The sequence below is a fragment of the Narcine bancroftii genome, chromosome 5, assembly GCF_036971445.1.
Source record: "Narcine bancroftii isolate sNarBan1 chromosome 5, sNarBan1.hap1, whole genome shotgun sequence".
Lineage (NCBI taxonomy): Eukaryota > Metazoa > Chordata > Chondrichthyes > Torpediniformes > Narcinidae > Narcine > Narcine bancroftii.
Window position 1 is genome coordinate 201,816,534 of NC_091473.1, and position 11,618 is coordinate 201,828,151.

At 47.1% G+C, this 11,618-nt stretch overlaps 2 protein-coding genes and 1 long non-coding RNA gene across 3 annotated transcripts in view; 1 reads left to right on the forward strand and 2 right to left on the reverse strand.

Moving 5' to 3' along the window:
* Nucleotides 1-11,618, forward strand: part of LOC138764582 (zinc finger protein 420-like) — a 65,537-nt gene that overhangs the window by 48,912 nt on the left and 5,007 nt on the right. The gene's annotated exons all lie outside the window — the stretch shown is intronic.
* The window catches only part of LOC138764602 (zinc finger protein 850-like), a 35,605-nt gene that overhangs the window by 4,775 nt on the left and 19,212 nt on the right, over nt 1-11,618 (reverse strand). The window lies entirely within an intron of this gene.
* Nucleotides 5,604-11,426, reverse strand: LOC138764603 (uncharacterized). The gene is made up of 3 exons (XR_011358225.1): nt 11,097-11,426; nt 8,506-8,648; nt 5,604-5,713 (listed from the first exon to the last, which is right to left on the reverse strand). It is a non-coding gene; the product is annotated as an uncharacterized lncRNA (long non-coding RNA).

Genomic DNA, 11,618 nt, shown 5'->3' on the forward strand with positions numbered 1-11,618 from the left:
AGCTAATGAGGTACTTGAAGAGGACAAAAAAAGCAAGAAAATCCTCAAGAAAGAAATCAGGAAAGCAAAAAGAAGGTAGCTCTGGCAAATAATATGAAGGTTCACTCAAGGGGTTTCTATAAGTATATCAGGAGTAAAAGGAATAGTTAGGGGCAAAATTGGTCCCCGAGAGGATCAGAGTGGTGAACTCTGTTGAGCCTCATTTAACAGGGAAATCTTAAACAGTTGTTTTTGCATCAGTATTTACTCAGGAAACTGGCACAGTCCAGAATATGGAGCAGATGGAGGTGAAGGAGGAGGAGGTGCTTGGTGTCGAGGTAGATAAATCACCTGGGCCGGATATGATATTCCCTTGGACCTTGACGGAGACAAGTGTAGAAATTTCAGGGTCCTGGCTGATATTCAAAATGTCCTTGGCCACAGGTGAGGAGCCAGAGGATTAGAGGGTAGATCATCTTGTCCTGTTGTTTCAATGAGGCTCCAAAAATAAACCAGGTAATTATAGGCCGGTGAGCCTGACGTCAGCAGTGGGTAAATTATTGGATGGAGTTCAGAGAGACAGGATATATAGGCATTTGGACAGTCATGAGATGATTGAGGATAGTCAGCACAGCTTTGAGTGAGGGAGGTTGTGTTTTTGCATTTGTAGTATCAGGGAAACCAGCTGGAAAAAAAGGGCTGAGAAATGGCAGATGGAATTTAATGCAACAAGTGTGAGGTTTTGCATTTTGAAATGACAAACCAAGTTAGGACTTGCATGGTAAATGGCAGGGCAATGAGGTGTGTGGTAGAACACAGGGATCTGGGAAGATCAATGTTGTTGGGATGTTCAGAACTGAGTTACAGGGGAAGAGTAAACAGGTTGGGACTAATCCCTGGAACATAGAAGAATGAGGAGAGATTTGACAGAGGTAAACAAAATTATGAAAGGTCTCAACAGAGTAAATCCAAGAATGCTTTTTCCACTGAGGGGAGGTGAGATGCAAACCAGAGGACATGGGTTAGGAATGAAAGGGAAAGTTTAGGGGAAACTTGTTCATATAGAGAGTAGTGGAGTTCGGAACGAGCTGCCAGCTGAAGTGATGAATGTGGGTTTATTTTAATATTTAAGAAAAATTTGGACATGTGCGTGGATGGGAGTGCAATGGAGGGATAAGGACTGGGTACAGGTCAGTGGAACTGGGCTAATATAGCCTGGAACAGACTAGATGGGCCAAACACCCTATATTCTGTGCTGTATGTTCTATGGTTCTTTGCTTCTAATATTATATTCACGGACCCCTAATCTATAGGAATTTTACACCTGTTAATGTACAATACTGCCTCACATAACAAATTTTGTGACACATGCTCATGATAATAAACCTGATTCTGACAGAAACTCACTGTTCACTGCCCACCAGGCAGGAAGAGAAGACACTGAGGTCCACAGTGGATGAACAGTCAGACCCACAAGTCAGGTCACAGACCCACATGGGAATGGCAGAGAGCAAGAACCAGCTCGATTAATGCAATCACCGCCTTCTCCATCAATCTGAAAACCACAAGAGAAGCCAATTAGATCACCTCCCACCCTTCTCAACTCCAGGAAGTACAGACCTTGACTTCAGGCTCCAATTTTCAGACAGAAACACTGCAGATGCTGGAAACTCCAAATAAAGACAGAAACTTCTGGAAATATTCAGTCTCTCAGGAAGTGTCTGTGGAGAGAGAGGCATGAGAGCATAAGAAATAGGAGCAAGAGTAGGCCATGCAGCCCATTGAGCCTCTTCCACCATTCAACAATATTATGGCTGATCTGATGATTGGCTCATCTGCACCAACCTGCCTTTTTCCCATGTCCCTAAATTCCACTAGTCCAGTCAAAGCCCAAAAATTCAGACTTCTGGACTATTCGGGAATCCGGACTTCTCGATAACACTCGGCTTTTGCGTGCGTGAATGTGTAAGTGCCACAGAAGCACAGCAACAAGTGACCATGCAACAGTCACAGAAATGTAAGACAAAATATCAACTGTTTTTGTATTTTATATGAAAACTGTTTTGTTAATAAAACTATTAAAATTTACCTGTTGATTCTCCTGAAATTTGAGTTTACAAATTTTGCCCCAGAATTGGGAAAATCCAGCCTGACCCAATTCCCTGAGCAGTCCAGATGTGAGGACTTTTAATTAATGTAAACATCAATCCAACCTTGACTTATATTATATTCACTGAGGTCACCTCCACTGCTTCAGTGGGCAGAGAATTCCAGAGATTAACCACCCTCTGGGAAAACCAGTTCCTCCTCATCTCCATCCAAAATCTACTACCCTGAATATTGAGGTGATGTCCCCTAGTTCTAGCTTTCTACACCAATAGAAATAACTTACCCACCTCAATCTTATCTATGCCTTTCATAATGTTATACATTTCCAGAAGATCACCTTTCATTCTTCTAAATTGTGGTAATCTCTCCTCAGACTAACCCCTTCATCTCTAGAATTAACTGGTGAACATCCTCTGCAACACCTCCATAGCCAGTAATATCCTTCGTCAAGTCAGGAGGCCAGAACTGCACGCAGTACTCCAGATACGGCTTCACCAGCACCTTGTTCAGATGCAGCATAACTTCCCTGCTCTTAAATTCAATCCATCTAGCAATTTGTCTTTTTTACATATTTAATTTATGATTTTCCAGACTGAAACTTTAACAGTATCAATATTGTCAATGTTAACATTAACAATATTAATGCCAGTTGCAATTTACATTTGTCCCTGTAGTTCAACCTTTTCCTTCCTCTACCCCCCCCCCCCCCCCACCCCAACACCGCCCCTCCACATTTAACACCTAACACTCAACCAAACACAATTAGACATTCACAGCAAAGGTATAAAATAACTATCAGGGGTTTATGTGTTTGTCATATCACTGCAGGGAGTGTTCAGGTCATTTTCTTCTCACAACTTTTCCTGGTTGAAATGGGATGGACCCCCAACCCCATTCCTCCTGCCAATTGCAGGGCTGATGGGGAGGGTGAGGCAGCAAGGCACAACAGTCCTCCCTTTAATTGTGTTTCTATGGAATTTAGGTATGGTTGCCAATTTTTTCCATAAATGTCTTACACTGATTTGCCCATATTGTACCCATCCCACCTACTGTGGAAAAGAGCCCCATGGTCCATGTATCTGAAGCCATCACACCTGCTCCAGGTCCTTAGTCACATGTTTTTTGCTGGAAAGTTTTCAAATTTCTCCCCTCACTACATCACTGGTTCAGGATATCCTGAGATGACAACACTGCATTTCTAATTTTGGATGCTGCAGACTCTACCTGCAAGATCTCATCTCTCTTCCTGCCAATGTCATCAGTACCACGATGAACCACCAACTCCGGCTATTCCTTCTCCCCGTCCAGGAGATTGGACCCTGAAGCTGTTGTGAAACACCCGTGACCCTAGCACCAAGGAGGCAACTCCCCGTCCTGGATTCCCCCCTCACACAAGTGCGTGTCTGTGACCCGGGCCCCAGAGTCCCCAGTCACTGGGCACCGGGACTGAGCGCCACCCGGCTTCACAGCAGCCCCAATGGTGGGGCCATTGACCCGGCTGAAGCTGCTGTTTCCCCTGAGGTGGGTGTCCGTGTGTGAGACGGGGACGGTGACAGGGGCCTCCTGCCCCTCCCCCAGCGAGCCGGCCCGCCCTGTGGTGGGGACCCTGTCCCTGCCCCTACTGTGTGGGACCCTGTCTGCCCCGTCCCCCTCCCCCTGTTAGTCCGACTGCTGCCCCCACCCATCGGTGAGACCGGGGGGACAGGGGCTGCAGCCAGGCACACTTGCTACCCACGGTGTTGTCAGGGAACTTTCTCCCTGATTCCACCCCCCCCCCCCGACGGTGACAGGAGGCGCGGTCTCTGCACTCACCCCCTCCCTTTCCCTTCCCTCACCGGCCCGACTGTGGGGGGGACGAGGCCCCAGCTGGACCTTGGTGCCGCTCGCCCTCCTCCCCAAGGCCACCCTCACTTCCCGGCAGCACCTCTGGCTAGCGCTGCTATGCCCGCGCCTCGAGCTCTCGGCACCCCCATGGCCGCTCCCCCCTCCCAACCGGGGCAAGTCTCACGTCCACCCCTGAGCCCAGGCCGCAGCATCTCCATGGACCGACCCGTTGCTGAGGGAACGGCGCTTAGGCTACGCTCGTGGGCCCTGTAACGTGAGCCGCAAACGTCTGCACCGGTGCCCGCCCGTAAACCTGGCGCCTCCATGCAGCCAGATCGATCGGGTGAGGACTGCTGGTAGAGACATCGCACAGCAGTGTCAGGTTATGTGGGCCGACGGGGATGTCTTCCACTCTGAGACTGGAGATGGCTGTCCCATAAGTGGGGATCTCAGGGTCCTGCTGCTGTGCTTTGGCGAAGACCACCTGGGAGAGACCGTGAACCGATTCAATCACAGGGTGTGACAGAACATCGACTACCACATTGCTTTTCCCCACAATGTGCTGTATGCCCATGGTAAATTCAGAGAAGTAGAGACAAGTGTCTCTGTTGTCGGGCCAAGCACATATCTGATAATTTCTGGAAGGTGAATGTCAGCAGCTAGTGATCGGTGAAGACCTTATATTGCCAGCATTCCAAAAAGTAACAGAAATGTCTTACTGCCAGATACAGAGCCAATTGCTCTCGGTCAAAAGCACTGTAATTGAGGTCTGGGGAACAGAGGTGTCTGCTGCAAAAGGCCAGGGGTTGCCACTGGCCCTTAATGAGCTGTTCCAGAAATTTATTACTAATATGTATATAAAATTACAAGAAACTACAAGGAAAAGAGATATGTACAAATCAAAATTACAATGGGAGAAAGATTTAAATATACAAATTCAGGAGGAAATATGGCCAAAAATTGTGCCAAGAGAGGGTTACAAATACAGTTAATGCCAGATATCAAATGGTTCAATATTATTTTCTTCATCAATTATACTATACTCCTCATAAATTAAATGGACTTGGTTCTAATTATTCCGATAAGTGTTTTCGATGAACCAAGGACTTTTTTACATTCTAGATGGTCCTGTGAAGAAGTGGAACAATTTTGGAATGATTTGTGTGTATTATTAGGACAATTATGAAGATAAAGATACAAAAAGATCCAGGAATACTTTTACTTGGGAATAAATATGAAAAAGATGCAAAACTGAAATTGGACAAATATCAAGAAAATGTCTAGCGGAGATGTGGAAAATGGAGAGTGTGGTACAATTAGGCATATGGTGTCTTCTTCTTTGGCTTGGCTTCGCGGACGAAGATTTATGGGGGTAAAAAGTCCACGTCAGCTGCAGGCTCGTTTGTGGCTGACAAGTCCGATGCGGGACAGGCAGACACGATTGCAGCGGTTGCAAGGGAAAATTGGTTGGTTGGGGTTGGGTGTTGGGTTTTTCCTCCTTTGCCTTTTGTCAGTGAGGTGGGCTCTGCGGTCTTCTTCAAAGGAGGTTGCTGCCCGCCAAACTGTGAGGCGCCAAGATGCACGGTTTGAGGCGATATCAGCCCACTGGCGGTGGTCAATGTGGCAGGCACCAAGAGATTTCTTTAGGCAGTCCTTGTACCTTTTCTTTGGTGCACCTCTGTCACGGTGGCCAGTGGAGAGCTCGCCATATAACACGATCTTGGGAAGGCGATGGTCCTCCATTCTGGAGACGTGACCCATCCAGCGCAGCTGGATCTTCAGCATCGAGGCAGATGGTGTACTGAAATGCAAAATTGTATACCTTTCGAAAAAATGACAGTTTAAGAAATCGAGTTGAAAATCTTTATAAAATTTGGAGACCATATATGGATTTTATGAATAAAATTCCATTCACCTTCTCCACCTTCTCAATTAGAAGCTACAAAAATAATCAGTGAATATTATGTATGCTAATAATATTATATATGTAGAAGTAGGTGTTCTTTTCTTTTTCTTCCTTCTTTTGGGAGGGAAGGGGGTTGGGGAGAAAATTTTTTAAAATTTGTATCATTTTGTATGACTTATTGTATTACTGAATTATTCTTTTTTTGTATTGATACAAATGCTAAATAAAATTTTCCAAAAAAAAAATGATCGCAAAACTAAGGAATTGATTGTGAACTTCAGGAAGGGGAAGGCAGGAGAACACAAACCAGTCCTTATCGAGGGGTCAGCAGTAAAAGAACTTCAAATTCCTGGCTGTCAAGATCTCTGAAGATCCATCCTGTGGCCATCATGTGGATACAATCATGTAGATGGCTCGCCAGTGTCTATATATCGTGAGGCGTTTAAGAAAGTTTTGTCTGTCACCAAAGACTCTTGCAAATTTCTGCAGGAGTTCTGCGGAGAGTATTCTGACAGGTTGCATCACTCTCTGCCAAGGCACAGGACAGGAAAAGGCTGCAAAGGGTTGTGAACTCGACCAATGCCATCATGGGCATTAGTCTTCACTCCATTAAGGCATCTTAAAGAGCTGGTGTCTCAGGAGAGTCGCCTTGATCATCATGGACCCTCACTACCCAGGCCATGTCCTTTTCTCAATGCTATGATCAGGAATGAGGTATAGGAGCCTGAAGAGACACACCCATCAGTACAAAAACTGCTTCTTAACCTCCGCCATTAGATTTCTGAACGGACAATGAACCTGAAGACAGTACCTCACTTTTTTCTCTCTCTTGCACTGATTATTTATTTTTAATGAGTCCAAGGGTTGAGATTATGAATTGGAGAAAGGATCATTTTGAGGAAATGAGAAAGGATCTAGAAATTGGGTTAAGTTGCTTTCTGGCAAAGATGTGTTCGGTAAGTGGAAGGCCTTCAAAGGTGACATTTTGAAAGTACAGAGACTGTATGTTCCTGTCAGGGTTAAAGGCAAAGTTAATAGAAATAGGGAACCTTGGTTTTTGAGGGAAATTGGGGATCTGGTTAAGAAGACGAGGGGCATATCGCAGGAATACGGAACAAGGAGCAAATAAGTACTTATGGAGTATAAAAATGCAGGAAAAACTAAAGAGGGAAAATCAGAAGTGAGAAAAGAAGGCTCGAGGTTGTTTTGGCAGACACTGTGAAGGAAAATCTCAGGGTTTCTACAGGTGTATTAAAAGTAAAATTGGTCCATTTGAAGATCAGAGTGGTCAGCAATGCCTGAAGCCAGAAGAGTTGGGGAAATCTTAACTGCTTTTTATTGCATCAGTATTTACTCAGGAACCTGGCACAGAGACTTGGGATGTAAGAAAATCAAGCAGTGAAGTTATGGATTAATACTGACAAGAAGATATTCCCTTCAACCTTGAGGAACACGAGTGCAGAAATTGCAGGGGCCCTGTCCTTCGCCACGGGTGAAGGTGCAAGACAATTGGAGAGTAGCTCATGTTGTTCTGTTGTTTTAAAAACGCTCCAATAGTAACCCAGGAAATTATAGGCCAGTGAGCTTGACACGAGTAGAAGATAAATTATTGGAAGGCGTTCTAAGAGATCAGATATACCGGTTTGTGGATGGCCAGGGACTTATTAGGGATAATCCACAGGGCTTTGTGTATAGTAGGTCGTACCACCAAGAATGTTAAAGGAAAGACTGTAGATGTTGTCTGTCCTCCGTGGGAGACTAGTCAGGAAAATTGTTGTTTGGGTTCGTCTTGGTCCCACAGGTTAAGAAGCAGACCAAAGTTGAGGTACAAAGCACACGTTTATTTCAGGGATGCAAACGGGACAACAGGGTCAATATGCTAGGCAAACCTATGCATGTATACACACACAATGCACAAGGGGTAAATATACACTTTGGATAACAAGGGAGGAACTGAGAGAAGACTGGGGGAAATTACATGAACATACACATTCAACAGTCAGGATCAAGGTGATACCATGTGCCCCCATCCCTTGACTGGTACAGACATGGCTATTGCTTCCTGACCGCGGGACTCACCCCAACTCAGTGTGAAAGGTGCTACTTGCATGCCATGAGGAGTCCAAAGAGGCAATAACAAAGGGGCACATGATCCTTTATAGTTCTGCAGGCAGTACTCGGAGCAGACTGGGCCCCATTGGCTCCTGTGGCCAAAGGCTCGAAGCTAAGTGCAGGGGCTCAGCAGGGGTCAGCGATGGGCCAATTAGGTGAAGGTCAGGGCTGAGTCTGGGCAGGCTATCGCAAGGGTCACCTTGATGGCAGGTAGTGTGTCCTCCTAAAAGGAGCTCAGCAGCGCCACAAGGTGGTGAGCACTGTCTGTCCATTACAAGGGTTCAGATGCTCAGTATTCACGGTGAGATCATAAACTGCATTCAACATTGGCAATATAGGAGAAGCCAGAGAGTGGGAGTGGATGATTGGTTCTCAGACTAGAGGCCTTTGACTAGTGGTGTTTTCCAGCACCATTGTTGTTTGTCTGATTATAGTTCAGCACAGACTAGATGGGCCAAACACCCTATTTTCAGTGCTGCGTGTTCTATGGTTCTAATATTGTATTTACAGAACCCTAATTTATAATAGGTATTTTACAGCTGAATGCAAAATACTGCTCATGACAATAAACTCACTGTTCACTGCCCACCAGGCAGGAAGACTCCGAGGTCCACAGTAAACGAACATTCAGGCCCACAAGTCACGTCACAGACCCACATGAGAATGGCAGAGAGCAAGGACCAGCTAATTTGATGAAATCACTGCCTTCTACATCAATCTGAAAACCACAAGAGAAGCCAATTAGATCATCTCCTACCATTCTCAACTCCAGCAAGTACAGACCGACCCCACTTCAGTTCAGGCCTTGACCTCAGGCTCCAATTTTCAGACTGAGAGGAATCAGTGCAGATGCTGGAAACCCCAAATAAAGACAGAAATTTCTGGAAATCTTCAGTCACTCAGGCAGTCTCTGTGGAGAGAGAAGCAGGAGAAGGTAAGAAATAGGGGTAAGAGTAGGCCATGCAGTCAGTCGAGCCTCTTCCACCGTTCAACAAGATCATGGCTGATCTGATGATTGCCTCATCTGCACTGAGCTGTCTTTCTCCCATGTCCCTTAATTCCACTAGTCCAGTCAAAGTCCAAAAACGTGGACTTCTAGGAAAGTCTTGGTTGAAATCCAGACCATTCAAGAATCCGGACTTCCCGAAACACTCGGCTTTTGCGTGCGTCCTTGGGTGAGCGCCACAGAAGCCCAGCGACAACAAGTGACCATGCAGAAGTCACAGAATTGCAAGACAAAATATTGATTTTTTTTGTACTTTGTCTTTTATGTCAAACCTTTTATGTTAATAAACTATAAAAATGTAGATGATTAACTACCCTCTGGGAAACCAGTTCCTCCTCATCTCCATCTGAAATCTTTTACCCTGAATATTGAGGCGATATTCCCTAGATCTAGTTTCCCCAACAATAGAAATAACTTACCCACCTCAATCTTATCTTTCATAATTTTAGAAGATCCCCTCTCATTCTTCTAAATCCTAGCAATCTCTCCTCATAGGCTAACCCCCTCATCTCTAGAATCAACTGGTGAATCTCCTCTGCAACACCTCCAAAGCTAGTACATCCTTCCTCAAGTCAGGAGACCAGAACTGCATGCAGTACTCCAGATCCGGCTTCATCAGTACCTTGTTCAGTTGCAGCAATCTCTCTGCTCTTAAATTCAACCCCTCTAGCAATGAAGGCCAACATTTATCTTCTTGATCGCCTGCTGCACCTGCAAACCAATCTTTTGCAATTCATGCACAAGCACTCCCAAGTCCTCTGCATGGCAGTATGCTGCAATCACTTGCTATTTAAATAATAATCTGATCTATTTTTCCTTCCAAAGTGGATAACCTCACATTTACCAACATATACTCCATCTGCCAGACCCTTGCCCACTCACTTAACCAATCTATATCTCTCTGATGCCTTTCCGATTCCTCTGCACAATCGGCTTTTCCACTCAATTTAGTGTAATCAGCAAACATTGATACACTACACTCTGTCCCTTCTTCCTGATCAATGATCACTGACCCTGTCTTGTTCCTCTCCAGTCCACTCACTCTGTGCCCTTTAATCTGTTTATCAGCCACATCTTTTCCAACTGTAAGTCTACTGTTTTGGGTCAAAGCCCCCTGCCAGATCAGCCCCAGCACACCTGCATGACATGATCTGGGTACTCTTCCACTTCAAGCCCAGCTGCCCCCACCTTGCACCATTTTCTTAACACAGCATCAATTTCACTACTGGAGTAAACCTCAGATCAGAAAACTGAAGATCTTCTAATTTGCTAACCTAGACTTGAATTTTTCTTTGACAAACCTCAAACATAAACACATTGGTATAAAGGGCCCCTCTGACCTGCCCCACTTGTTACTATCCCACCTACTGTGGAAGAGAGGCCCGTTTGGCTGGAAGGTTTTCCAATTTCTCACCTCACTACATCGCTGGTTCAGGACATCCTGAGATGACAACACTGCATTTCTAATTTTGGCTGCTGCAAACACTACCTGCAAGATCTCATCTCTCTTCCTGCCAATGTCAGGGATCCCTCCCTCACATAAGTGCGTGTCTGTGCCCTGGACCCCAGAGTACCCAGTCACTGGGCACCGGGACTGAGCGCCACCCAGCTTCACAGCAGCCCCAGTGGTGGGGCCATTGACCGGACTGATGCTGTTTCTCCTGAGATGGGATCTCCCCCCAACAGGATGCCCCGGGTGTCCGTGTGTGAGACGGGGACGGTGACAGGGGCCTCCTGCCCCTTCCCCCAGCGAGCGGGCCCGCCCTGTGGTGGAAACCCCGTCCTGCCCTTCCCCTCCGGTGTGGGACCCTGTCTACCCCCATCCGTGCGGCCGGGAGGACAGGGGCTGCAACCGGACACACCGCTGCCCACGGCGTTGTCAGGAATCCTTCTCCCTGATCCTCCCCGTGTGACAGGAGGCGCGGTCCCTGCCCTCAAACCCCCACCCACCCCCCAACAATCCCTCCCCGCCCGACTGTGGGGGGACGAGTTCCCGGCCGAACCTTGGAGCCGCTTGTCCTCCTCCCAAGGACGCCTTCAACCCCCCCCCCCCCACCCCCACCACCGGCAGCAACGGCTCCACCTCAGGGCAGCACCAGCTCCAACAAAGGCCAGGCCCGCGCCTCCAGCACTCGGGGGCCCTCCCCAAGTAGCTCTCACCTCCAGCCCCGGGCACAGCTCGTAATCTACTCCGTGGACCAACCTGTTCCTGCGGGAACAGCACTCAGGGCCGCTCGCGGGTCCTATGACATCAGTGGGCTCACGTGACGAGCGTCCGCAGCCCGGGAAGAGGGGCGGAGGGAGCTGTCAATCAGAGGGGCAATTGTGCCTGGGTCAGAGGGGAGTATTACTATTCATTGTGGAAGCAATAAATGGGAACCTTTCCAACAGCCCTTAACTCCACATTGGATGAGAACTCAGATCAATGACTGATCTTCACTCATATTGTTCCAATTCTGTTCATTGAGGAAGCTCATGTTCACCAAGTCCAGGAAGATGACGGAGCTCCACCCCTTTAAGGAAGGCGGGACAGGGGCGTCCCACGGGGCGACGTCATCACGTAGGATGGCAGGATGACGCAGGGCTGCAGCTCATGAATTGTTCATAGATGCCCCCGATAAGCGCTGAAGGTGTCGTCGCACCGGGTTCCGGAACGGGAAGCGGCCGGCGAGAGGACGCTTC